Raw genomic sequence first — 27,898 nt, forward strand, 5'->3', positions numbered from 1 at the left:
GGTATTTGCACCGTGTATTTAGAAAACAAAAGTCACTTGGGTATGACATTACCCGGTATGTAGCTCAACAGGAAAAAAATCCTACTACTTTTATCATTAAATCTGTATTTGATAAAGGCACCATATATATTATGCCATATCTAATGCAAGCGTTAAATCAGAATTAAGCCATATATATGTTCTCAAAATTTCACATAAAACACAGCAATTATCAAATTCATTATTTCATATTTAGGCAAAGTTTTCAGTGTGTGGATTTGGGGTCATCAGTACGTAGATCCTGCAAAAAGGTCCTATTTTGAGTAAGCGCGAGAGGTAAATACAAATCCTTCAGAGTAATATGAAAAAAACAACACGGAAGGGGACTTTCACTGTGGTTGTGTTATGCAAACTCTCCTTATATTTTCATATTACCACATTTAATTAAATAGTGTGTATATTCTGCATCTGTGTTCTCAAAGTATTGATGTAGGAATGTGCTTTAGGAACGTGCCAGATAGTGTAAAATGAAATCTTACACACACAATCAAACAAAGCTAATGCTGTTAAAATCTTGAGGCTGGGATACACAGGGAAATTTACTGCTATAATTATAATTAATTCTCCATGTGAACACTCTTATCTGGAATAAGAGTAACTTTTTCTGGTTTAGCATATTTCACTTCGGAAGCAGTATAAACTAAGCTAGAAAAAGCCACCCATTCCCCGACAATAAGAGTCGCCACACAGGGAGTTATTCCAGAATAGGTATAGCAGTATAATCATGCTGGGACACTTTACTATGCAGACAAGCACTTAGATAACAAAACTCAGTTTGGAACTAGGCTTTATTCTCAAGACAGACTTTGAGGTAAGAAATCCTGGTTCTACTTCCTCACAACCCAAGCTCAGATTTAGACTGATTGCCTAACACTATAATGGATTCACCCAGTGAGTGTGTTAGATAATTCTGGGATTCTGTCCCCCAGATGTGCTGTACTAATATAAATTAATTCTCGGTACTCTTTAGGTAAGAAGGAGAACAGAAAGAACAGTTTGATTAAATGACTTTCACAAGGTCAGTGACAACTGAGTTAGGGTGACCAGATGTCCCGATTTTATAGGGACAGTCCCGATTTTGGGGGCTTTTTCTTATATAGGCACCTATTACCCCCACCTCTGTCCCGATTTTTCACGCTTGCTATCTGGTCACCCTAAACGGAGTTAATGGAATGGAATTGACTCAGAGTTCCCGGTTCCCAGTAGCATTCTGTCTCTGCTATGTTTTGGACTGCTTATCTAGCACATCTTTTGGTAAAGAGATGTGTCAGCAAAAGAGACAAAGATAAACAGAGGATGCATTAAAGCAGTGGTCTCCAAAGTGGGGTGTGCAAGAGGATCCTTGGGGGTGTGTGGCAGAAGGAGCGCTTTTTTTTTTGCGCACGCCAGCAAAAATGGTAGAGCCGGCACAGCAGGGGGTGCGTGCTCAAAATTTTTTACTGATACGGGTGCGCGATCAAAAAAGTTTGGAGACCACTGCATTAAAGGATATTTCTTTACTTATACCATACATTTCAAAAGGGGAAAGTCAGAGAAATTTAACTCTAAAGAACTGGATGTAAGATCTGCTTTATATAGCTTTTATTAAAAACTAACCCAATGAATGATTTAATGTCATTATTAAGATACTAACACTTCTGGATAGTCAACTGTAAAACCAGAAGGAAAACATGTACACACATGAAATCTCTGTTCAGAAGAAACTCAAGAATATCTCAAGAGAGTACCTTATTTCTCTAAGTGGAGACTACATTTAAATGCACTGACTTTATTCTCACAGGCATTCACATGACCAGCTGACCATCCAAAGCATATCAGTAAGGATTAAGTTTTGGTAAGGTGACTAATCATTTATATTAATCATAGGCGCTAAACACAAAGCAATCCATGGAGAATTTCACCAGATTTGCTTGCACTGTGCCTAGGTCTAACTGACACTAACAGCATCAATGGAACAAATTCATTAGAACAAAATCTGTTCAGCAGGAAAGCTGAAGAAGAGCTACCTTATCGTCGAGTCATTCCATTAAACACCTTATACACCCAGAAGGATAATGCCTACAGGCCCTACTGATTCCAAGATGTCTTAAGAGCAAGAATGCAATGCTCTTTAAGAGTGTGATGAATGTATTGTACAAGACAAGTAACATACCCCACTTCCACCAAGCTCCTCATGAGAGCTCCCTTTCCTGTTTCATTATTATAGTCCCACAAATGTGCACAGTACTTTATAGACAGTAAGACAAGGCCCCCAAGCCAAAGAACTTACAACCTAAACATACAACATGAAAACTTAACCTTTGCCTCTCATATTTCAACTTTCATATTTACTCCTTCCTGTTCTGACTCAGTGTAACAGCAACATCTTCACTTCCCTCTCACTTGCCAATTTTTCCATCCTTTCCCTCATAGTCCAGGGGCCCAGGAATTACAGAAAGATTTAATTCAGAACCAATTATTTTTACTTAAGTCAATAGGCTGCTATGGGCATGAAACAGAGTCCAAGATGAGAGAAGTTCATTGCAAACATATTCCAAAGATATTTCATGTTGCTAGGGGCTGGGAGGGAGGACAAGCTCTCCCTGGACTCTGCCTTCTGAGAAAGCTGCAGCCTTTTAAGCTTTTATTTTAAGCTGTTGCTGCCATTCAGCTGAACAGGCTACATGTTCTTGTGCTTTGCTGCAGGAGCTGGCTCTCTCTAGGTGCTTTCAAGAGAACAGCACAAGTAACTGCAATTTGTATTAACTCCTTAAGATGAATGGGGAAAGGTAAACAAAAATCTAAACCAACTGCATATGTTGGAAACTAAACATTTTTACACAACTTAGAGAGCAAAAATTTCTCAATGAAAGATGTTTCTTAGAGCTCAGTGACATCTAGGAAATGAGCCATATATGGAGGGAAAATGTTCAAGCATTTAGTAAATTTAGTTAAAATTAGTGGCATATGGAAACATTTTTTCTCTGCTACCTTTCCATCACTCAAAACTGGCTGAACAGATTTTGTGCATGCACACATATGCGATACCTTTGAGCTAAGATCACAAACAGTTTCCATCCAAGTTAATTTTGTTTGAGAAAATTAGGAGGAACCAAAGAAGGGCGTTAAGTCACTTTGATTTAAATCAGTCCACCCTGAGCAGATGCCAAGAGCTCAGGAGAAGGATCTGGACACACCACAAGCCTCTGTCCTAAGCCCAGAGAGTACTGGTGAGTGGTGAGGAAACTGAGGCAGGGAACCTACCTGTGTTTCTGTCTGTAAACCCAGAGCACTCACAATGTTGGAGGTCTGGGACAGAATTTGCTTAAGCTACCGAGGAGCCTGTCAACACTGGTCCTGATGCCTAGGGCAGCTGGGTTCTATGCTCCCATTTCCATGGAGGGGTAAAGGACGGAGCGCATATGCCCAGGAAATGTGCTAGAGAGACCAAGGAAAGGAAGTGTTGCAGCCTCTCTCAGTCCAAGGGAAACTGAAGAGGACATAGTGTCTGAAGCCCTACAAAGAAGCCTGGTAAGAGTTCAGCCAGGGAATGCTCTACCAGGACTGTGTATGAAACTTACAAAAACAAAAACTATGTTTACATTTATTTAAGGGATTAAACCTGCAGATGTCCTCTGTCTGAAATCATCTTGCTGAAATAATAATAAAAATAATGTAATAAAAAATAAAGTTGACTGGAACAGCGCCTGCTGAAACAGAGCCATCAAGATAAAAAGATGTTTGGCAGTAGAAAACGAAACTTACCCTTCCTTGTAATTCAAGGCATCAGGATTTATTCAGCATATTAAGATCAAATTCCCTCAAATTAATTCTATCATGGAAAACAGTTACGTATGACAATAAGGTGGAGGAGTTTGCAGGAAAAATGTTTTGATTCCACATTTTTAATTGCATTATAAAATTGGCCTAAACTTTCCAATGTAATTTCTCTTCCAAAGAGACTTCAGTCAATATACCAAGTTGGTAAATGTTTACCCAGTACTAGAAATAGATAGGATGTACCTGAGCAGTATTCAGGAGTTAAGTGATCAAGATCTTGCATAATAAATTATAGGTTTACCTTTTGACAGGAACCTACAAGAAATTTTTTGTTTGTGGCAGTATTTTAATGTGCTACATATAAATCCCTTCCCACAAGAAACTACTTAATCTATCTTTCATGTTAGTTTTTGTTTATTCAATTTGGAACAATAATTCAATTTAGCCTCACAATCTGTCCAGCTGTCCTAACATAATAGCAGTAAAAAAAGCGACTAATCGTTTAAACTTTAGAGATGAACTACCCACTATTTTATTTCTCAGTCCTCATGGAAAATCCATTCATTAAAAATGGTTGTACTAAACTAAAATGGAGAACCATGTTCTCCATTATAGCTCTTAAGTAAAAGTGACCTGTTCTCTTTAAAGGGTGGAAAGCTCCATTCTACCACTCATTTTCTGTACCTCCTATACAACTTTGACTTACCTTTAAATAATCAAAAACAATTTAAATGGTATTTCTGTGTGTTTCTAAAATGTTATCCCTTTTGAGATATACATGCTGAGACTACATAATCATATACTCGCCACTGTACCCTAAAAGATAAACTTTAAAACGTCAGCTAACAATGCTTTTTTTTGTGTTAATATAGGACAGACAGACACTTCAGTTTGGCAAAGAACAGTGTTTATTAGTGATGTAGGACTATCAAAATGTACTAACGTTGATCACTAGAACACTATTTTACTAATTTTGGGTTCCTTCTTGTAAGCAACAAAGTTTGGGTTTTTCAAAATTAGCTGATAATGCACATTTAATACAGTAGGATTAATGATTTGCTTGTTTTTCCCCTGACACTGCTGCAAGTATGCTGTTGCTTGAGAAAAATGAAACTGAACAAGTAATGCAAGAGCAAAATGACAGAATGCTGCAGTGGGGAAAAAAATCTACTGTAGTGCGTTGCTTGCTGCATTCCCTTTACAACCTTGTTTAGTGTCAAGAAATATACTGATCACTTCAGCAGTTTGGAAACAGACTCAGTAAATCTGTCTGATGCAGCTCAATTTAAAAGAAAATATCAAAACTAAGATTATACCCAATGTTGCCTGGTTTGCCAGGTGCAACTCTAAATACAGACAGCTGTGCTGAACAGTGCCCTTTGGTTGCTTGTAAAGCAAGTAAGAGGAAGAAGACAAGGGTAAGCCAGAGTAGAGCCTTCTCCATAATTCTTTTAGTTTATGCATTTCTGCATCACATCAGTCAGCATATTGATTTTTTTAAAACTGTCTTGACAACTTAAGGCACCTGCATACCAAACAAAGTCTTCTAAAGGATCTTCCTTGAGAAGCTCCTACAAATCCAAGATACCTTGGTAGGTAAAATTTACTCTCCTAGGTCTGTAGTATGTACAGTCCCTATTCTGCCATAGACTTCCTTTGTGGCCTTGGGCAAGTCTCAGCCTTTCTGTATCTGTAAAAAGTGGATAACTGCACTTCTCTATCTCACAGGGATGCTGTGGTGATAAATACATCAAAGATCATGAGGCACTCCAATACTATGGTCATTGGGGCCAGGTAAGTACATTAGGTAGAAAGGTATTTTAAAGACAAGTTTGACAGCTAAAGGGATACCTATTTTCTACCTGAGTCAGCAAAATTACCCATTAGAATGTCACTCTTTTCTACAAATACCTTCCCCTACCCCTAAATTCCAGTTATTACCCCTTTACATACAATCTGATCCAGCAATAGGTTATCAGTAGCGTTCTGTGTCAGAATCAAGACATTTTAAACACGTAAAACCAAAAATCTATACCATCCAAAGCAGTTGCCACTAACAACAGTTTTGATAAAACAAAAGTCTGTAGGGGTAATAGAACAGCTGCATTTATCCATCCTCACTCGAATGACTGGCAAGAATGCAACTGTAAATGCTACCGCTTCCTAGGAATTACCGGATATAGGTATCATAGTACATAATGCTGGACACAATTATATACAACTGCTTATAAGATAAATCTGATGTTGTAACATTTGCTTTATTACCTACCTCCATGAAACACCACAATTCCAGTCTTCTCTAACCCAGTTCTATTTCCATTTAACAGGAGTGTAATTTCCCTGGCCCTCTTCTGGAGATATGCCCAAAATACTTTAAAAAAATTCCCTAAGGTAACCTGAATAACTAGTATATTTATTCAGTTTGTGAGAAGATTATGAAACACAAACCTACAAAAAAAACCAATTTCACCAATGTGTAACAGTAAGCTGCTGCTGCCTGGAGCTTACCCATCGCCTCACCAAGTAGTCTTTTCAGATATGGAGAATACAAGCACCCAACCTGGTCTAAATCATTTTACACCTTGTTTCCTACACATAAAATACCAAAGAGAAATGACAGTTCTATTTTTTACTAGATCTATTTTTCCTCTTTAGTGAAAGAAAACCAAGTTGGAGAGGTTACAGAGCTTTTCCTGCTCAGACAAGAACACATTCATCTGATCCATGCAGCTCTCAAGTTACATAATACCTGGAAAAACAAATTTATTTTCCAAGGACATAACTGCCATAGTAACTAATGACCCTAAATCATCTATTCTAAGCTACTTGAACTTCTTGGAAATGGACCAAAAAAATCTGTTTTGGGCACTAGTTCCTAAAAATACCATCCAAAAGCTATGAAAAATTTCAATAGTGTTCTTTGACAAAGAAATTAAGTGTTTGGTTAAAATACTGAACAGTTACATAATTTAAATATAGAAATATCTCTACAAGAAAACTATTTTTAGAAGGATGATTTAAATGTCTGACTTCTGCAGGAGACTCATGAATTGAAACTAATGATGTACATGAATGGCTAATTAGAGACAGTTTCAGTATAGAATATAAGATAACAGTTAGAACTCAGATCCATTGCTTAAGAAAACATTCAAGCTCTGAAAAATTTGGGAGTGGGCTACTTTCCAGTGGTTAAAACAGACTGAGAGGTTAATGTGAGTTCATGGTGTTGAAGTCTCCAGGACAATCAGCAGGGATCTCAAACAAGGAGCCTCTCTCTGAAATTAGCTTTCAATTTGTTTTTCGTTTTTTTTATTCCCAACAAAAGTTATTGCATGGTTGCTACCATTTCTGAATATGCAGCATTGAGTGAATCTTGTATTCTACCATAAACCACTCCTGGCTAACATTATACAAATTGCTAAACTTTGTAAATAAATGCTGCTATAGAAACATGTCCACTAAGTCAAAATAAATAAAGTTCTATTAGATCTAATACTCATGATAAGCCACACTGATCTCTGCAATTTTCACTTTTGGACTAAAAAAACCCACTCATCTGTCCCTGCTGTGCTGTAAATTCATGAATTCAAACTTAAGGGCTGTAAAACATGTTTTGGTATCAAGAGCTTCATTACACTGATTAGTCATTTCCCCAAAGGAAGATTTTTTTATGAAGTTCTGTCCAACAGCTACATTGTTTTGACTAAGAATTTTTTCTTACTCATATTCAGTTCACAACCTCCTAATCCTAATGTTTTTCTTGCTCTTCCACATCTGGGTCTCACTCAGCACATATTTTACGGAGATAAATACTTTAAATTTAGGAGAGGGTTTTCAAAGGACACTAAGGGAATTAGGTGCCCAAATCCTACTCACTTCCAATGTGATTTGGAAGCATAACTCCTTAGGCTCTTTTGAAAATCCCAGTTTAAATTTTTATAAATGCATGTAAACCACAAGTGTTCTTTTATTGTAGAAAGACGAGTGACTGAAAGCCATCATCACATAACCTAATAATGTGTGCCTTGTAATGACTAATTACAATTTAAAATAAAAGTTTCCAATAGCAGATTCCTAGTCTTCTAACACCTACTTCTGATGTATCATGGCAGAGTGAGCCTGCACTCTGAAGATATATCCATAAGGTTCATGAATGGCTATGTACCAAGGGTGCACCTTAGAAACTATATTAAATGCATTTAAGGCAACAACCAGTGCTAAGCATGTCACCTTAGTGTAATACTGCTACCTACTCCTACATTTTTAATGGGAATAGCAAATTATTTAGAAGGACATCAGGTATCTGTTCCTGCCCTAAGTTCAATTTCAAGTCAACAACATATCAAAGGCTCTTTTGGCAGCAGCACACCATTGTTGTCCATAAAGGTACAACTTTATTTGACTAAAGTCAGAAATTTCAGCCAAGGCTGTGACCAACATCCTCTCCTTTGAGCATATACTATACACACTTTAAACTGTTACTGTGTACATTTGTGAGATTCTGCAATTATGATAATGCACTCATAGCATTTTGTTATAATTTTTGAAAAATATTCAGCCAGCTTTTTTTGTTTGTTGACATTTCATTTTTTTTTTTCAAATGAAGAAAAAAGGTTCTGTTTTGATTTTTCAGCTTTCCCCCTCACCTTTCTCCTTTCCCCCTTCACTAGACCCACTAAATCAACAGCCGATGCATCGATCGCCACACCTCCGATAAGTGTAAACAAGCCCCAAGTAAGAGCTCACTAGCAACTATAGTTAAACAAAGGTCTTATTTTTTAAAAGTAACATCTCCATCTACACTTTAATCGGGAAAATTCAACAGTTAGTTGGGACCTCTGTGTTAGGAACCTCTTTCAAGGGTTACAAAAGCAATACAGTGAGCCATCAGTATTTCAAAAAACAAGGATCCTCTTAAGAGCTTTCAAAATATAGTTGAATGCATAGGAAAATAGCTGCCCAGAGTCAACAGGAGTTGCATTTATTATGCATAGCCACCAGTGCACTGAAGTGGGGAGGGAGACCAATCTCTTATGAAATCTTTCCCAGCCACACCAGATCAGATCAGGATAAACAGAGGCAGAATAGAAAAGGGCGTCTTGTAAGCAAAATTTCTTAATTGGTGATACTGTGCAATCTGACTGGAAAAAACATTTCTCTACAGTACTTGTCTCTGCTGTGATTCAAGTAAAATATTAAAGCAGGTGAGGGTCTAATTCTTTCCCTGTCACAACCACAAAATTTCCTCTAATTAAATACTGTTCAACAATGAACTTTTCCAATCAAATTATATCAAGGTGGTCTTGTTTTTTCTTCTTTACAGCATTATTCAGATGCATTTCACACAAAAATTTATATTTGACTTACTCCACACTTTTCATCCTTTTGTGTTGAGAGGTTGGCTTTCCCGGGCACCATACATGGTTAATAACATATTCACCAAAACCACCATTGCCAAGAAGTTCACCTATTCCAATCTGTAAACTAGGTCATGAGATTCAAACAGCAATGTGAAACCACCTGAGTAGCAACCGAATGGTCCACAGTGGCAGGTCCCATCACCTGAACTCCAAAATGCACTTTAAAATAATTATTTTGTTATAATTAGCCCATCTGATGCGGGATGACCACATCAATATTATGCCTGTATGATGTTACTTTTTACCAGAAGTACTTGTGGCACCTTAGAGACTAACAAATTTATTAGAGCATAAGCTTTCGTGGGCTACAACCCACTTCTTCGGATGCATATAGAGTGAAACATATATTGAGGAGATATATATATACACACATACAGAGAGCATGAACAGGTGGGAGTTGTCTTACCAACTCTGAGAGGCCTATTAAGTAGGAGAAAAAAATCACAATAGCAGTCAGTGTTTCTGCACTACAAGCAAAGGTGGTGAAGGTTACTTTATTCAAACTGAGCGTCCAATAGGACTTCACAGGCAAAAAGCCATTGGCAGGACCCATCACCCACCCAAACAAGAACTGAAAATTCCTAGGAGGTTGCTGACAGCCTACTTCCTTCTCCACAGCCAGGGGGCAGCCATATCCAGTAAGACATTCATGGCCTGGAATAGGACTAAGAATATCAATGAAAATTAAATTCCCCACAGCTTGAAACTTGGAAAGAGTCCAGCACTAATGTTGTTTGCATATTTCTTATTCCTGTACATGCTGATGCACTGGGGTAAAAATTTGTCTCTACTGAAGGCAATGATTTAATTGGGATTAGGATTTCATCATAGATTTTTGTTTTAATTTGCAGGATTACATTCTCACATGCATGCAGACAAACAAATTATTGAAATGATGTTGGCTAGAAGAGATCAAATATTTTCCATGTTCAAGATTACAGGTTATTTTCAGAAGACCTATGACTATATCTTAATTACTCTGTCTGGCTTTAATTCCCTCTATATTCTGTTAAGAAGAGTTTTACATGCATGGAAACAAGAACAAGGTAAGCAATCTAGCAAGTGCAAGTTGAAACCAGCAGGCACAGCTTATCTGTCTGTAAAAGTCTACAGGATCACATTCACAGCAAGGAGAGGATGACAGGTCTAATATCTGCTCTCTGGAATCCAGTGTACATATTAATGACATTTAAGTAGAAGATAGTCTATTCTCAAAGTAAACAAGTCATTCCAACTGTATATAAAGTCATATTTACTCTGAACTGATACTCTAAATACATAAACATATATCAATCCAAAACCATACCAGTCAGCAGATTTCTCAAAGTAGTAGTGAAAGTTACTTTTAACAGGGAATCAGACAACAGGAACTACTTGTTTAAAAAGCTCCCCACTTCTTAAATGAAGCAACAATAGTACAGGAACTCCTCGCTTAACGTTGTAGTTGCGTTCCTGAAAAATGCAACTTTAAGCGAAACGATATTAAGCTAATCCAATTTTCCCCATAAGAACTAATGTAAACGAAGGGGTTAGGTTACAGGGAATTTTTTTTCACCAGACAAAAGACTATGTATATATACATATACATAAAAACACAGTATAAGTTTTAAACAATTTAATACTGGTACACAGTGATGATGATTGTGAAGCTTGGTTGGGGTGGAGGAGTCAGAGGGTGGGATATTTCCCAGGGAATTCCTTATTGCTAGTTAATTCAGCAGATGACTGAGCCCTCAAGGGTTAACTCTCACAAGACTCTACAAGGCAGCAGGAAAGGAGGGAGGGCAGACAGAGAGAGACACCCTGTGTGTGAGGGGAAAAATGCACATTTCCCCTTTAAGTAGCTGACCCCAGGCTTAAGTACACTGCCTTGTTAATTAAATCAGCTTGCTGAGACCTGAGACAGAGCTACTGCCTAGAAGCTCCCTCTTCCCCCGCTCTATGGAAGATGGGGTAAGCGGGGAGCAGGGGGAGGCACCCTGACATTAGCCCCCCTTTCCCCCACCCTCCCCCCATGCAGCAAGCAGGAGTCTCTGGGAGCAGCTCCAAGCAGAGGACAGGAGCAGCACATGGCAGTGAGGGGAGGGACAGCTGCTGCACAGGGAACTTAGGGGAGTGGGGAGCTGACGGGGGGCTGCCAGTCCACCCTAGTTCCAACCACCCACCAGCTGGCTGCAACGGGCTGCTCTTCCTGCAAGCAGTGGACAAAACAGGCGGCTGCCAAACGAAGTCAGAAGGGGGCATTTCCCAACTTTAAACGAGCATGTTCCCTAATTGATCATCAACTTAGCATCGAAACAATGTTAACCAGAACAACTTTAAGTGAGGAGTTCCTGTATCTACTAATGCTAGTAGCATCAGACAATATAGGTTACCCTTGGTTTGATTACTTTGCTTTCTTCACAGGTTTGAGTCCTAGACCATGCAAGTTTCAGCGCTGTAAAGTGGCAGTGTAGACAGTGCATCAGCGCTGGGAGCTACTCCCCTCATAGGGGTGGGTTTTTTACAGCGCTGGGAGAGCTCTCCTCCAGCACTGGTGCCAAGACTACACAGCCACGTTAAAGCGCTGCCACAGCAACAAGTAGGCAAGCAGTTTATTAGCAATAGCATTTCTCACCTTTGTACCCAGGAGCTGTGTTAATCTGATTGATATCATAATGAAAGTCTATGACCACAATACTGTCTAAATATCTCATATATAGCACAGATGATTTACTGTACATTTGGAACTGATCCAAACACAAAACAGGAGCAATTGCTAAAAGAAAGTCCTCTTTTTCAATTAGCATGAAACAGAGATTCACCCACACTTCCTGACAAACCTCAGATGCTGTAAAAGCTTTGTGCATCATACTACTGCATAGCTACTTGAGTATTCTGGTCAAGACCCTCTATGTAGAATGAAAACAGACTAAAATTGAGCATAGGAAAAATGACAAATTCTAGTTGGTAGAAGGCTTAATAAAGCTAAAAAGTTCAACATCCTGGGATATTTTTAGCAATGTAAATGTGGGGGGGGGAGCTTATTTTTTAGAAGTCTGCTTTTAATCATTATATACACTAGTCAAGAAATTGGGCTGGATCTCAGTCATGTGAGCCACAGAATGAGTCTGAGGGCTATATAAAAGATTGCAATAGGAGACTGCTCTAAGGAAGAAGAAAAGTCCTAATAGCTCATTTTTAAAAAGTTCTTAAAATCCATTTAATCAGCGTAGACAGCACTTGACAAAAAGTGTTCTCTGATAAATTTAAAGTCTAAACACAAAAGATCAGGGAAGAGGGTATACTAGGATTATTAATGAGAATGGGCTGTTTAAAGAGGAAGGATTTAAAAGAGAGAAGGTATCTGGCAAGAGAGACCATTCATTACAGGGGTCATCACAACAGAAATGCTCAAAGCAGGGAGCATACAAAGGAGATGAAGACAAGTAAGACTATCTATATAGTCTAGATCTACACTACAGGTCATAACCCATAGTGTAGATGCGCCCCTACCGTCATGGAAGCAGTTTTTCCATTGCTGTAGGAACTCCACCTCCCCAAGTTATGGTAGCGAGGTCAATAGAAGCATTCTTCCTTTGATTTAATTGCATTTACACAAGGGGTTAGGTTAGCATAGCTACAGCACTCGGCGGCGGATTTTTACACCCACAGGTATGTTGAGCTAAATGTTAGGTATAGATCAGGCCTAATGTAAAAGAATTGGGATGAGGGCAGGAAGTGGGAAGTTAGAGCAGAGAGGGAAGATGATGTAATGCCCCGAAGATGAGGCCAAGGAACTTGTATTTGAAGTGGCAAATCAGGAAATCAATAAGCAGCATGAGAAGAAGCAGAATTTTGGACAGACTAGATGAGAGGCAAGGAGGCTAGAGGAGAGACCGAGAGGCTCCGCGTTAGCTAAAAAGCTACCTAAAATCTATGTAATCACTATTACAATGTATCTACTTCCATCTACCAGACTACAAGCAGCAAATCTTGTGTCGCTGTCTTACAAAAAATTAAAACTGCCTGGTCTTTTCTCTTTAACCAAAATTACTCTTGTGTGTGTTATATCCTGAACATGAAGAAATTGAGACTGGAAGAAAAGTCAGTGTCAGTCTACTGAACAGACCTGAAGTTTCCAGCTTGAATGACAACTGTTTAATTTCTGTGAAAGGACGAACTTTCCTCTATTCAAACAACCCTGGCTCTGGAGGCCATTACTGATTTGAATAGCGCTTTTTTAAATTAAAAATTAAACAATATGAACAAACATGCTTTACTAGGTTTTGCAGTTTTGATGCTTCTTAAGCTACAGTTCTTAAGGTCTTTTAACTTATTAAATAAAGATAAATGTAGTAAACATCTAGGATAATAATCCTTCTACATCTGTTTACAAAGCAAGAGTACTGCTCACATCCATTCTAAGGATTAGTGTTATCACATTAGATCCACCCCAATCTTTCTAATACAACTAGACATAAAAACACATTGCTGCATGAAGCAGGAAGTTTAAAAAAACAACTTTGGTGGGTAAGCCATCAACTCAATGCCTCCAGAGACACTTAGCCAGCACCTGTCTACAGGCATTTAATAGGGTTTTAATTTTAGCAAACCTTGTTTTCTTCCGCTTTCAAGATGTGTAGTGAATTTTAAACCACTGTCTGGCCAACAAAAGTGGTATCTAGTTCCTATAGCACATTATAAGGCATTTCCACTTGTGTTAAACATATCATGCTCTCTCTTGGTAATTGTATTTTTATTACAGAATAGGACAGAGGGACCAATTTTTAAACCAACAAAAATGAAGTGTTTTTCCTCTATTAACAAAAATCTCAACAAAAAGTTCTGATGAGATGTTTCTAACCAAAATCTGTAATACAACATCTCAACATACCTTAAAACGATTATCAGAAAAAATATTGTAATTAAACAGTTATACAGTGTATTTTACAGATGGTTCCTGCATAGTTACAAAAATACATTAACCTTGAACAGAAAACAGAAAACCAGAGGAAGGAATTTAGGTACAAAGGAAAAATCCTCTTCCCCTGCAATGGAAAATTTTAATCTCTTCAAGCAGGTTGCAGAGATGCTTAGCAGGACTTGCGTTGCCTAGATACCAATCACACCTTCTTGCCAAGAGAGACAAACTAACCATCATCAAATGAAACAATGGACAAGTGAATGAACTAAACTAGTGGGATTTTTATTCCCTTGTTCCTCTGCACATCAACAAATCACACATTCTAATGTAGAAAGGGCCAGTTTAAGATTGATTTAGCGCTAACTCATCAAATGTAATGGAAAAATACTGATAAGCTCTAGCCACAATAATCAACAGGAACACAATATTCATTAGTCTCAAATGACCTTGGCTCTGAAACAGTGTTTTGCTCCTACCCTAACATTATGAACAGAATGACAGGTAGTATAATGCCAATTTCCTAAATTGTATTCCTGACTCAGAGTTAAAGAAAAAAGTAGAATTACCAAGGCAGCACTTTTAACAGCACTGCCAGAAAGAAATATATTAATAAGAATTACCATTTAAATATTGCTATAGTTTAGCCTTTTGATCAGATAGTTGAATTTTGTGAGCATATTCTTAGCTACAGAACAAGTTACACATTAGAGAAAGCAATAAAAATCAAATGCAGATGATGCACTTCACTATCAAATCTCACAATCTCCTGAAAATATTTAATTTATATCTTGGCTTAATGTTAAAGATTGCAACAAATTACAATGGACTACAATTAAACAAAAACTGTATCTTCAGACCTTGTCTACACCAAGATTTTTTTCCTAAAATTTCCCACTATAGCTACCAAGTCAGTTTCACTGGTATAAGCTAAACTAAGATGCCATGATTTTGGACACTGTGTATTCTAGACGTGTTCTTACCAGGGTTAGATGAAACAGTGGTTAAAATGCTTGTGGGAAAGCACCTGGAGCCCTCTATATTAATACTCCCACTGTTGCTGTAGATGAACCAGTGGTAACAAAAGGGAGGTAATGTGGTCTAGTGGACAGGCCACAAGACGGTGATTCAGGATACCATTTCGAGCTCTGCCACCACCTATCTGTGACATTGGGCAAAACACTTTACCTTTCTGTGCCTCCACTTCCCCTCCCACCACTTGTATTCTTCAAGTGTAACTCTTCAAGACAGGGGGACTGTCCTATGTTACATGTAATATCTATCATAATTTGGACCCCAATCTTGGCTGGACCCTCTAGATGCTATTGTAATACAAATCCTAACATAGATGTGGCCTTAGAGAAAACTGGCCCATTTAAATAAATGAATGGTCTACTTGCCTATATGAAATCACCATCATAACTTAAATTATTTGGGTGTTTAATATTAGTTTCCAATAAATTCCTGCAACTCACTCCTTTCTGTACAAGCCTTGTCTTACTTATCCTAGTCACTAATATTCTCTACACATATTTTGTTTCTTAAATATAATGGTGTAAAAAATATTTTAAAAAACTGTAAAAAACAACCAATACTATTATTTAACTTGCCCTTCTAGATACAAAATCCCTTTGGAGCTCCTATGTCCTAGTTAAATTAGTTTTTTTTTTTTGGTCTAAATTGACTACATATTTTCCTTCAGTGTATTCACAGAACAGTAACATTTCTGACATTTGCTGCCCATGCCCCTTCAGCCAACATACCAAGGCAATCTCAAAAAAGGAAGCAAAAACATTTGTCTAAGTTACATTTACTAGGCAGAGGAAGATACAAAAATAAGGAGGTACAACAGCAAGGTCTAGGCATAGGGCCCTAGCGGGAAGCTCAGGCCTCACCCCAGATGCTGGAATTCTTTCTAGAATGGTGCTCCTCAACCCTGCTCAAGGGTCTCCATCTACCTAATAAACTTCTAGGGCTGTCACTCTGAGTCACTCTGAAGCTCAGAATATCTGTTGAGTCAGTGTGAAGTGATGGAAACAGCTACAGGCATGGTTGAGAACTCCTCTTGTTTAGATTTTCACCAGGTTTAATCATCACCAAAATTCATGGACTGTTACATCCAATTTTTAAGTTCACAAACTTTTTGATTTTACGAATCACACCCATGAGACAGAATGGGCTTTTAAAACCTCTAGCAAATGGGTGTCTGATAAATTTGAAATTCTCCTCTTCACTGGGGGGGTGGAGGGGGTAAGAGAGGAGGAAGAAATTGTGTTACCCGTAATATGTATTCCTAACCAGTTTCCAAGCTTTAATACTTCCAAAATATAACAAAGCAAGATACACAAAAGTAACATATATATATATATACACAAGTCTGACTTTAAAATAGGAACATATTCAATTTAAATAACTTTGTAAATGGAGTGAGAACTAAATGATACGAAACAAAATGGACTCAGTTCAAAGATCCTCTTTTTAGTTTCTCTTTTTAAGCTTCAAATTCAGCATGCACAACTCCCACATATTCCTAGCAGCAGCTCTCCAATGGGTTTATAGCTACATAATTACTGAATAAGATCAATCAAGTTTCAAAATCAAAGGGTGTCTGAAGCTTTTGAAACTAAAAAATATCTTACGCCCACATTAGTTTTAATTTCCAGAGCCAATCTCTTATGTTCAATGTTTGTCATAAGAAAAAGGCACCAAAAACAACTCTGCATCTTTAGAGCCATTCTCCTCAAAGCTTTTCTGGAATATTCAAAAGGATAAGAACACAAGATTCATTTATTAAAATATTGGTTTTGAAATAACTGTGGAATATATTTGCCTGCTGTATCAAAGAAAAAGAAGAAAGCCCATCACTATATGGCAATTCAGTGTATGACTACACTAGAAAAGAAAGGTGTACTTTAACATGTGTTAGCTAATGGGTTATTTCTTTCTAGAGAAGGCAAGGCCCAAAACAGGATGGTTTGGTACATAACTACAACAGGAGTTTATTTTGGCAGCAATGTTAATACAACAGTAACCACATTTTACAAACCCCAGAATTACAAAACCTCACTTAATCCAAAATGCCTTTTTGTCTCTGTGCCTCAGAACACTATTACATGCACCCTCAATTTTATGAGCCCTTGATTTTACAAAACATTTGTAGAACAGGGTTTCTACTGCATGCAGTGTAATACTTTGGAATTACGATTAACAGATATTTATTTAAATCAAGAAGTGTTTCCTTATACAAAAGATGTAATTACCTTATTCCATTTCTGTAATTTTTCAGTGGCTTTGGAGCAAATACTAAATTTAATTTGTATCCACTACACTCAACAACAATAAATACAGCCCTTCTCCCCCGACTATCTTAGCAGGTAAGCAATATTGTTTCCATATTGGTAAGTAACACTGAATAAGGAATGAAAAACTATCCACTTTTACTCTTACTATAAAACCACGCTTTGTAAAATCCTGGCTTTGTTGCCTCAGAAGTTCTGCCTACCTCACAATTTAATGACATCCAGAAACTTGTTTGGGGGCGAAGGAAAGGGAGTGAAGAGGAATGCTCCCCTTCATAAGCATGATGCTCGGGTGTTAAAAGTGCTCCCACCCCTCAGTTATAAATTCCTCCCGAACCCCTACAGAGGAAAATGCATTCACTGAATGGAACCCGGTGCAACATGAAGCCAGTGCGCACGCAAAGAAACTGGGGCTCACGAGCATCTCTTTGAGGGGGGTGGAAGTGGGACCCCTGTGTGTGCATCAGCCAAACACAAGGACGAGGCAGCCCCATGCTTCTGGGTATGCCTGGCACGGCACCAACGCCAGCCGCACGAGGGGAAGTCAGGGGCGGATCGGGGCGTGCGGGGGAACTAGGCAGCAAGGGCGGCGGGTTACAACGCCCAGGGGGGGAATGCTGGGGATTTCCGCGTCCCACGGGGAGGTAGGACCTGCACTGCCCCAGCAATGACACGCAGAGCTCTGCGGACCCGCAGCCCAGCCCAGCCCGACCGGGGGGACAAGGATCCAGTTAGCTCAGCTGGCCCGGCCCGGCGCAGGGTCCCCGTGGGAGGCGCGTAACCTCCACAGGCCGGCCCCGCTTACCCAGGCTACCGAGCGGTCTGTCAGCGGGTCCGGGGCCGGGCGCGGCCGCCCGAACCGCTGTGGGGACTGGGAGGGGCCGGGCCCAGGAGCCGGGGGGCTCGGGACTGCAGGAGCCGAGGGGAGCTGCCGGAAGGGGGGTGGAGAGGATCGGTGGGGCCCGAACGGGGGCGGGAGGGGCAAGTTACCTGGATCTCAGATCCCCGCGGCCAGCCGCTTCGGCTCTTTTGTTTCTCTGAAGCCAAAATGGCGGCGCCGAGCAGGGCAGCTCCCTGCGGCCTGGCCCCGCCTCTGCCCCCCCTCTTCCCATTGGTTCTGCGGAGGCAGCTGCCCGCTGATTGGGTGCCCGCGAGAGGCATTGTTGCTAGGGCCGCCGGAGCTGGCGGCCAGGCAGCGCGTGCCACCTGACTGAGGCCAAGGGGAGGGGGGAAGAGCTGGTGGAAGCTGGGCTTTGAGCGGGGCTGGCAGGGAGATGCCGCCTGAGCGTGCCCGGTGGGGGGCTGCCCTCCCTCGATAGCAACAGAGGGTCCTGGGGCACCTTTGAGACTAACAGAAGTACTGGGAGCATAAGCTTTCGTGGGTAAGAACCTCACTTCTTACCCAGGAAAGCTTATGTTCCCAGTACTTCTGTTAGTCTCAAAGGTGCCACAGGACCCTCTGTTGCTTTTTACAGATTCAGACTAACACGGCTACCCCTCTGATACTCCCTCGATAGGGGACTCTTCCCTGCCCTCCACTTGCAAGAGCAGGGCCACTGTGCCCACATAGTGTTGGGGTCCTAGCAACTCCTCTTCCTTGGACCCCGTAAGCCCTGGTTCTCCTAGGCTTTGGCCTAGCAATGGATGTGGCCAGCCAGCCCTCCTTTGGTTTGCTGACTCGCTTGCTCCACTTCTAGCTCGCAGGTTGTACACAAGGGTGAGGTGCAGTACCCAGCACTCCAGCATACCCTGTCACATGATGCCATGGGCCTTTGTGCTACAATCCCCTTAGTGGTCCAGCAGGTGCAAGTGTTCCTGTCTCCACCATCCCTCTGAGAGCCCATCTGCAGCCAGTTGAAGCAAAAGCTGTAACAGAGTCATACAGAACACGTAAAGATGATCTTACTTTTTAGTCCTACTTTTGCTCCTGTTATGTTGGTAAAATCCCATCTCATTCCTCCTAAACCTTTAGGGAACATTCATTCGTGTTCTCGCTCCCCAGATCCTTACTGTGACTCAACCTGAGTGATCACCCTATTGTAAAAAATGCACTAGGCCTAATGCTTTGTGAAGTCACAATGATGGGGGCCCAACTGCAACCCTATTAATGGACCTATGACAATAGAGCTGCCATCCTGGAAAGAATATAAAAAACGAATAAATATAATAAGATTATTGCAGTTCAGTTTACTAAGCAACAGACTCTCTCTGCCATCTATTTAGTCAAGGGCTGCCAATCAATCGCAGTTAATGCATGCAATTAATGCAAAACTAACTAGATTTAAAAAATAGTCACAATCAGTTTTAATCAAACTGTTAAACAATAATAGAAAACCAGTTTTACATTCTGTGTTGTAATTGAAATCAATATATTTGAAAATGAAGAAAAAAATCCAAAAATAGTTTTAATAAATTTAAAGGGGTATTTTATTATTGTTGAATAGTGTGATTAAAACTGTGATTAATCACAACTATTTTTTTACTCTCAGAATTAATTGGGATTTTCTTTGTTAGCCCTAATTTAGTCATGAGACCAGACATGTCCACATAGGTATAAATTACTAGCATTTTGTGCTAATTTTAAATACATAAAAGGTCAGGAAACTAAAAGTGGTAAAAAACATTTTGTCACACAAAGCACCCAGTAAAGAACTCTGTACCAAAAGCGATGCTTAGACGTTTCATAGCATCCCTACATATCACATGCTGTGGCACTACTGTGAACAGCCAGAGCATGCTATGGAATGGCATGCATCTCACATTTCATCTCCCACATTTGACCTGTGAATTCCTATCTCAAGCGTACAACAAAGAGCAAATGTTCCTTAGTGGCTATCTATTTGGAAATATGCAGTGTCACTTCACAAATGAGGTTTACAGGGGAGGGATCTTTCAGCTGTATCTGTTTTAAAAGCACCATACACACATGCAGCACAATATAAATAATAATTAAAGGCCTTGGGTTTTTTTAACCTCAGATCTTCCCCCCTCCCCATTTTTTATGTTGCAGCAATAGTGAGATTAGCTCAAGGGCTTCTGTTAAGAGTCTCCAGATTTGACTGTTTGGAACCTTGCAGATTATTCTCTGGCTCTGGAATTTGCTTTCCCAAGACTGGTGACTTTTGTTGGCTGTTTTAAGATTCTATTCTAAATTCTGTTCTCTCAGACCTTTGCCTGGGATGGGTGGCTGTGGAGTATGGCCATAGCTTGTTAGATTGGCAGTTACTGTTTACATGGGCATGGATGCACTAGAAATCATGGAATTGCCTCAAAGTGCATGTCTGGTTTGTGTTTATTTGTCATTGGGTGGTGGATGCAGAAGTGCAGCCCTTTGAGCCCATTGCCGATGTGTGACTATTATACTTCCAGAGGGGTGAGTATATTATATTATTATTAATGGCAGTATTAGGTTTCCTCACACCTTGTTCCTGATTGCACCTCCCTCTGACCTTCTTATGTAGATTCATGTGAGCACAGTCCAGGTTATGGAGGTCCCCCAGATGCCATAACCCATCTAGTTTTCCTATGATCAGTTTCCCTGATGCAGTTCATGACTGTAATAAGATGTTAACACCAGGCCTCATTTGGCGGGTGCAATATTGTGTCTCACCTCTCAGTCTCCACACTTCCCTTCATTGCTCCATTGCTCTCATGTTCCTTTTCTAAACAGCTGCCATCCTTCTCCAAGTCCTCTTGCACCTCTCAGCTCTGTCATTAGCTAATGACTTGGTTACATTTTGAGACATGGATACAATATCAATGCCTTAGTTGCTTGGCCCTGTAGGTGACCCCACTGGATCAAGCCTTTGGTAGCCTGGCACTCCAGGTGACCCTATAATTCTTATTTTGAACCCTTACCCTGGGCTCTGTCTTGTCATTGTATAAAAGACATTTAGCTCTTAACGGAGGCGAGAGCTCCAGGAAAATGATCTTTTTGCCCAAACAAGGGAGATGCACCTTGTACAAAGCATTAGCACTGAGGCATTTTATTGATCCAGACAATCTCAAAAGTGTCTGCTTCTCGGAGTGGCACACTCACAAAACAAACCATATTTTTCTTCTGCAAACACCTACCTTTTCTTTGAGAGCTGGTGAAAAGTGCCAGGTTGACAGTTGTGGAAACTAAAGACTCTTTGGTTCACCCACAGAACTGATACAGCATGGGGAGCAGCAGAGCAAGCTTCTCCTTCCCCCACTGGGCCTTATCTATAATCCAAAGGGAAAACCCTCTAACAGGAAGTTCATGCACATTCAGTGTTTGGCTTCTCTGCTGAGACTGTCAACAAAAGGCAGCATCATGGTAATAGGGCTCTTAGAGCACATATAACCGAGGTACTAGGACCCACTCCTTTTATATACAACAGTGAAGAGCTATCAGATGAGGATAGCTTCAGTTCACTATCTGAAGGTTATTTTTGCCATAGTCAGGGCATGTCTACACTACAGGTGTTACAGCAGCACGGCTACAATGCTATAGCTAGGCTGTTGTAAAACCTCTTCCATCATTGTAGGAGCTCCCCCTCCCCAAGCAAGAGTAGTTAGGTTGATGGACAGCAGGGATTAGGTTGGCATAGTTATGGTGCTCAGGGCTGTGAATTCACCCTGAAACACTGTAGCTATGCCCAGTGCTTAATTTGTGCCAGGACCTCTAGGCTTGGCAATTCATTGTCCCAGCACCTCTGGGCTTGGCAGTTCATTGTCCCGGCACCTTTAGCTTGCCGCATCAGTTACGAAAATAAAAAAATTGCTTGATCTCTGGCACCTAATTGCTCTTTCATTACAAATTAAGTACTGGCCATGCCAACCTAACCTTTAAGTGTAGACCAGACCTTATAATTTAAAAAAAGGCTTTAAAACTATCTGAGATTCTGCAACACAAGATGGCAGAATAAAATCCAGGGACCTGCTCACCAAATCAACCCTGTTCAAATCCGTTATAGCATTTTCCTAATCCTGTGATCCTCCCTATCTCCCAAAACCCCTTCTTCTAGCTACAGGATGTGGCTAGCACAACATTCATGGTGATTTGCTCTCTGGGGCTTGGATTGTTACACATTGTGTTGTTTTCCAAACAAATTCTTCTTAGATGATAAGAGGGTTAATTGGGCTGTGTTTGATTCAATACACAAAAGGATCACAGCACATGTTTTAGTCACCAGGACAGATTGACAGTGCCATGCTGTCAAAAAGAGCTCTGTGTAGCTCGAAAGCTTGTCTCTTTCACCAACAGATGTTGGGTCACTAAAAAGCTATTACCTCACCTATCTTGTCTCTCTAATATGCTGTAAAGAGGCACTTTAGAACAGTGTGTGGTAGAAATGCACTCAATTCTATTCTCAACCCTGGCAGAGTCATGAAATAATAATTATAACAAAACCACTGGAAAAAGAATAAATGACTGAAAGACTAATTTCTCTTCAGATCAGAAGCAAAGACAGCTGCCTGGGCAATGACAACCTGATGAATGAGTCGTGGATGGTGCACATGTCAGGCCTTTGTTTACTGAGAATCTGGGCTCCGAGTTCTGCTCTGGGATTTCTCTAAAGTTGCAGGGGTGGGTAGGCAGACAGCTGCCATTTTAATGAGCTAGGGCATGGAGGAATCACAGGTGAATCATTCTGCCAGGAGCTGTAATTAATAGATAATATGTACTCCCAGGGCCGGCACAACCCATTAGGTGACCTAGGCGGTCGCCTAGGGCACTACAATTTGGGGGGCGGCGACCGCAGCAGTATTTCGGCAGCAGGACCTTCCGCTGCCACTGTGGGGGGCGGCATTTCAGGGCGGGACCGTCCGCCGCCTAGGGCGGCAGAAAAGCTGGCAGCGCTCCTGTGTACTCCACTCTAAGCTCATTTTAATTGTGGTGATCAGATCCAGGGAATCGCTAATAAATCTATAATGTACAACTTAAGACTTTATTTTGTCAGCTATGATCCAGAAAAGCTTGGAGACCTCAAGTCTACACTGCTTCTGAAGTCAATTATAGAAAGACTGGCTGACTGAGCAGAGTATTGAACTATGGAGCCTTGGTTCCCTTGCTCACTAATTAAAATCAAGCTGTAAGAGGGAATGTCTTTACTTTTAGGGTGCCCCCTCATTCCTGGATGCAGCATTGCAGGGAACTTCACCTTTTGTACCCCTCCCTGTCCTGTTGGCCACTTCCTTGCCTGTGATAGCCAGTCCCTGCTGGTGTCTTCTCCTGACGCCCTTCCTGGGTTTTCTGTGGCTCAGCCTTCCAGCCAAATCAGGTTAACAGTTCACTCTCCTTCCAGGGTAACAAAAGATCCAGCTTAAAGTCTAAATCAAATGCCCAAACTAATAGATCTTCTGCTCCTCTCAGACTCCACTAAAGTTCTTTGCTCCGTGGCCTCTTCTGGACCTGCAGAGTTTCTCTTATCTTGCTTCTTCCCCAGCAGGATTTCCCCCTTCAGCAGGGACTCTGCGGGAGGATCTCCTTGATCCTTTTAGGCCCTATCTCAGGGCTTCCCTTCCACTGGAGTCTACTCTACTTCAGTGGATGACAGCCTGACTTCCTCAAGCTCTTCCCAGAGGGGACAGCCCCTTATTCCTCCAGCCAGATTTTTCCTTTATCTGCTGAGTTCCCAGCTCTATTTAAGTAGCACACTCCTTGCTTCACCACCAGACTGGGGATCACTATTTCTAATTAAGCCCCCTTATACCAAAATGGGGTATAATTAACCCTTATGTTGCCAGCTCAAGAGTGAGGCTGACGGATAGCTTCTAAAGAGACAAGGTGGATGAGGTGATATCTTTTACTGGACCAACTTCCATTGGATAGCTGCTAAGGCAGTGGCTCTCAAACGTTTTTTTTACTGGTGACCCCTTTCACATAGCAAGCCTCTGAGTGCGACCCCCCTTATGAATTAAAAACACTTTTTAATATATTTAACACCATTATAAATGCTGGAGGCAAAGCAGGATTTGGGGTGGAGGTTGACAGCTCACGACCCCCCATGTAATAACCTTGCGATCCTCAGGGGTCCCGACCCCCAGTTTGAGAACCCCTGTGCTAAGGCATGGGAAGGCTGAGAACAACTTGCCTGAAGGACCAGCCACCCCATGATACCAACCCAGCCTGCTGATGCGTGAAAGTCTTTGTGTGCCTCAGTTCCCCATCTGTAAAATGGGGGAGAATATGACTTCCTTTCTCCCAATTTTGTCTATTTATGATGTAAGCTTTTTAAGGGAGGGATTGTCTCTTACTGAGTGTTTATACAATGCCTACCACAGTGCAGGCCCAAGGTGCTACTATAATATAAAGAATAATTACATATAAAAAGTGTTAAAAGAACATTATTTAGATTGCAAAGTCAAGCACACACCAAAGTTAGGAAATGTCAGAATTAAATGTCTCATGCAATCTTAATTCAACCCCCCTCTACAAAAGGATAGTCTTCAGTTCCATGATCACATACTATTTTTGCCCCTGGATCCTTGCCTCATTAAATAACATTCTTTTAACATAGGATTTTTATTTGTTTTATGGAATTTCCTAGGGTGTTTTTCTTAAACTAAAAAGATGAAAACAAATTGTGTTATGTGCAACTGTAGCAACTCGCCAGCCTGCATCCACTAGTAGGGCGTGAACCCTCAACCTTCAGCACAACTTGAACAGGACTAGCTACATTAGCTGGCAGCAGCAGAAGACTATTATACTGTGGGGAAAGGGTAGTCCGGGGAGCGGAGCCTGGTGCTTGCTCTCCCCACCCCCGATTGTGAGGGGAGCTCCTTCCCCATGTGGTGTCCCGGGGAGAGGGGAGGCTGGGCCACGTGCTGGTAGGCAAGGAGAGCCTGGTCTGGTTCTCTCTACTCAAAGGAAGCTATCTGCTCCTAAAGGTCCCAGTACCATGTGCGCTGCTGCTTGGGCCAGTGCATGGCCTCAATCTTAGGACTTGTCCACATGGGGAAACTGACTTCCAAAGCAAAATAATTAGAGTGAAATAAAGTCACTTTTATTCCAAAATACAATATTCATACGGGCAGTTATACTGGCATAGCTACAGTGGTGTAATTATGCTGCCATAGTTCTGCCATTTATTTTCCGCAGGTACACAAGCCCTGAGATTAGAATGCATGCTGCCAATATTGTATTGCCAACACAAGCAACAGAAGGGAAATAGTGATTTTCAGAAGTTTCCGTTCAGATTTGATTGAAAGAGAATTTGGTAGGAGAAAATTTTAAAAAGCACTTATCTGGCCCAGGGCTCTCCATTTGCCCATGGCAAACAATGGAGATGTTGACAAAAGGCAATTTCCTGCAATATCTTGGATAAAACTTACTGAATTAAGTTAAACATTATTGAATTAAGTTGAATATCATTGGGGTCCACTGTATTAAAAATGCTATTGTTTGTGTGCTATTGTAGGATTGTATGTAATTTTTCCAGGAGAGTGACTAATGTAAACCTTGGGGAAATGTTAGAAACTTCAAAGAACTGTTTGGGACAATACCTGTAAAGTAGTTGGGAAGCCTCTTGAAACTACACCCTGGAGGGAAAAAAAAAACCTTGTCTACTCACCTGGCTCCTGAAGACTTCAGATCAGAGACTCCTGACCTGTACAAAGGATTGACTAAACTTTTCCTGAGTGTGCTAGTTTTGAGCTGAGGCTGTTATGAACTTGTGATCAGAGAAGAGACCCCTTTGTGGGATTTGAAGGACCAATCACCTCCTAAACCTAAACAGAGGGGGGGCTACCGATTTCCTCTATAATAGTTACCATCTATTAGCTGTTTTGTCTGAATCCCTACCCCAGCTTCAACAGACCTTGAGTCGAGTGTTCAAACTCACCCTCTTCCAGGGATTTGGCTTTATTGGTAAATCAAAACTACTAACAAAATCTAAACCTAAGCTTCCTCCTCGGATCCAAAGAGACAGGCCCTGCTCCCCTTGTATCCTGGCTGTAGCTAACTCCACTCACTTGTTGGCAAGGCTCAGCAGTAATTACCCCAAATGTTAACAGTGTTTTAGCATCCAAGCCTAGGATGACTGAACAGAAGAGCTCAACCTTCCTATACAGAGTGTTAGGCTGGCACTCTGTTAATGTGGGGGTCAGTCCAGCTACTAGTGGGCAGATGCTCCCATCCCAGCTGGTACCATTGTTGCAGCCTGAACAGAGCTGGGAAGTCACAACTCTCCTCCACAGTGTAATAAATGAATACATAATAATAGTAAAAAAAGACTAGAAAATCTACAAATTTACTGTTGCCTCTTGGGAACAGCTTTGTTCATTCCTCTGGGCTTGGTGCTCTTATGTAGTGAATATGAGACAGAGTTAACAGTACAGCGGTGCTGTCCCCATCTCATCTTTGTTGAAGCAGGAAAGAGCAACCAGACTGAGCTTCCTGTTGTCGCTCCCCACACCTCCCCTGCAGCACACCCCTGAGCGTGCTTCCTGGCTCACTGGGTCTGTTTCCTGATTCTGATTTTTGGGTTTTCAGTTTCTCCCACTTTTCATAGTGAAGGTTCCTTACAAGAAGTAAAGTTTGGAATGAACCAGGCCGACTATACTCCCCTCTTGCCCTGGAGGGGCTCCCACTGGTGGAGATCTGCAGGTGGCAGAATGGGGAAAACTTACCTTCCCCTTCTGTTGCCTGTACTGTGTCTGCTCCATGGCCTAGAAGACTTCATTTTTCAGGGCTGTCAGTTCAGCACCTTTCACCTGCTCTTTAATAACAGAAAAATGAGTGTCACTCAGTGTTCCACCGACTGTTGGATTTACTCTCATGATGGGCTAATGCACTCTCTGTCTCTCTCACTAACAGACTTGAGCAGTACCACCTCTGCAGACATGCTTCTTTTCCTTTGTAGGTTTATAGACATCTAGGAGTCATAAAGGACACCACCAGCTCTGCCTATAATGACCCTCCAAACGCCCTTCAAAGATCCATGTTTTGGAGATTCTCCAACCCAGCAGGGCTGGCCTGGACTTTGCTTCCTTCAGAGTTCAGCATCAACCTGGCTTCTTCAGTGGGCTGAAAGAGCCTCTGGAAAGCAGAGGCTCCTTACCGCCTGTCTAGGCTTTGAATACACTCCCCCTCCAGCACCTTCCATCCAGGAGTGATCTTGTGACTCCAACTGTGCTTCCCACTGCACTGCCACTTGATTCTCCCAGATAGTCCCATTGAAGACAAATATGAATATATAAAACCCAGGGACCAAAACTTGCTGTCCTATCAGAAGGCAGATACCCACTGAAGCCACTGCAAGGGTTAGCCTGAAATCTAGTGGAGCACAGATTTTTGAGAGGCAGAATGCAGGCCTTTTCAGCTTAATCCCTTCCATGCTGCATGGCCATGTGCACATGGACAGCAGTTTAAGCGAATGTCTCTTCATTGGAATGAACCATCAGGCCATATGAAGCATTATTAATCTTACATTTATTACAGTAGTGGCTAAGGACCAACCATTGTTCTAGGCAGTTACAAACACAGAGAAGCTGACTGTAAGCTCTTCAAG

The 27,898-nt window shown here is 41.1% G+C and overlaps 1 protein-coding gene across 3 annotated transcripts in view; it reads right to left on the bottom strand.

Moving 5' to 3' along the window:
* Positions 1–27,898, bottom strand: part of IP6K2 (inositol hexakisphosphate kinase 2) — a 76,269-nt gene that overhangs the window by 12,316 nt on the left and 36,055 nt on the right. The window contains exon 1 of one of the 3 annotated variants that reach the window (XM_005288368.5): positions 18,411–18,522. The exons of 1 other annotated variant lie outside the window; for it this stretch is intronic. The gene's annotated coding sequence lies outside the window, so the exon portion shown is untranslated. Of the gene's footprint in view, positions 1–17,381; positions 18,248–18,410; positions 18,523–27,898 lie in introns of those variants that run through there. One more of the 3 variants, XM_065550927.1, reaches the window with a different exon arrangement.

Source organism: Chrysemys picta, chromosome 7, assembly GCF_011386835.1.
Source record: "Chrysemys picta bellii isolate R12L10 chromosome 7, ASM1138683v2, whole genome shotgun sequence".
NCBI lineage: Eukaryota > Metazoa > Chordata > Testudines > Emydidae > Chrysemys > Chrysemys picta.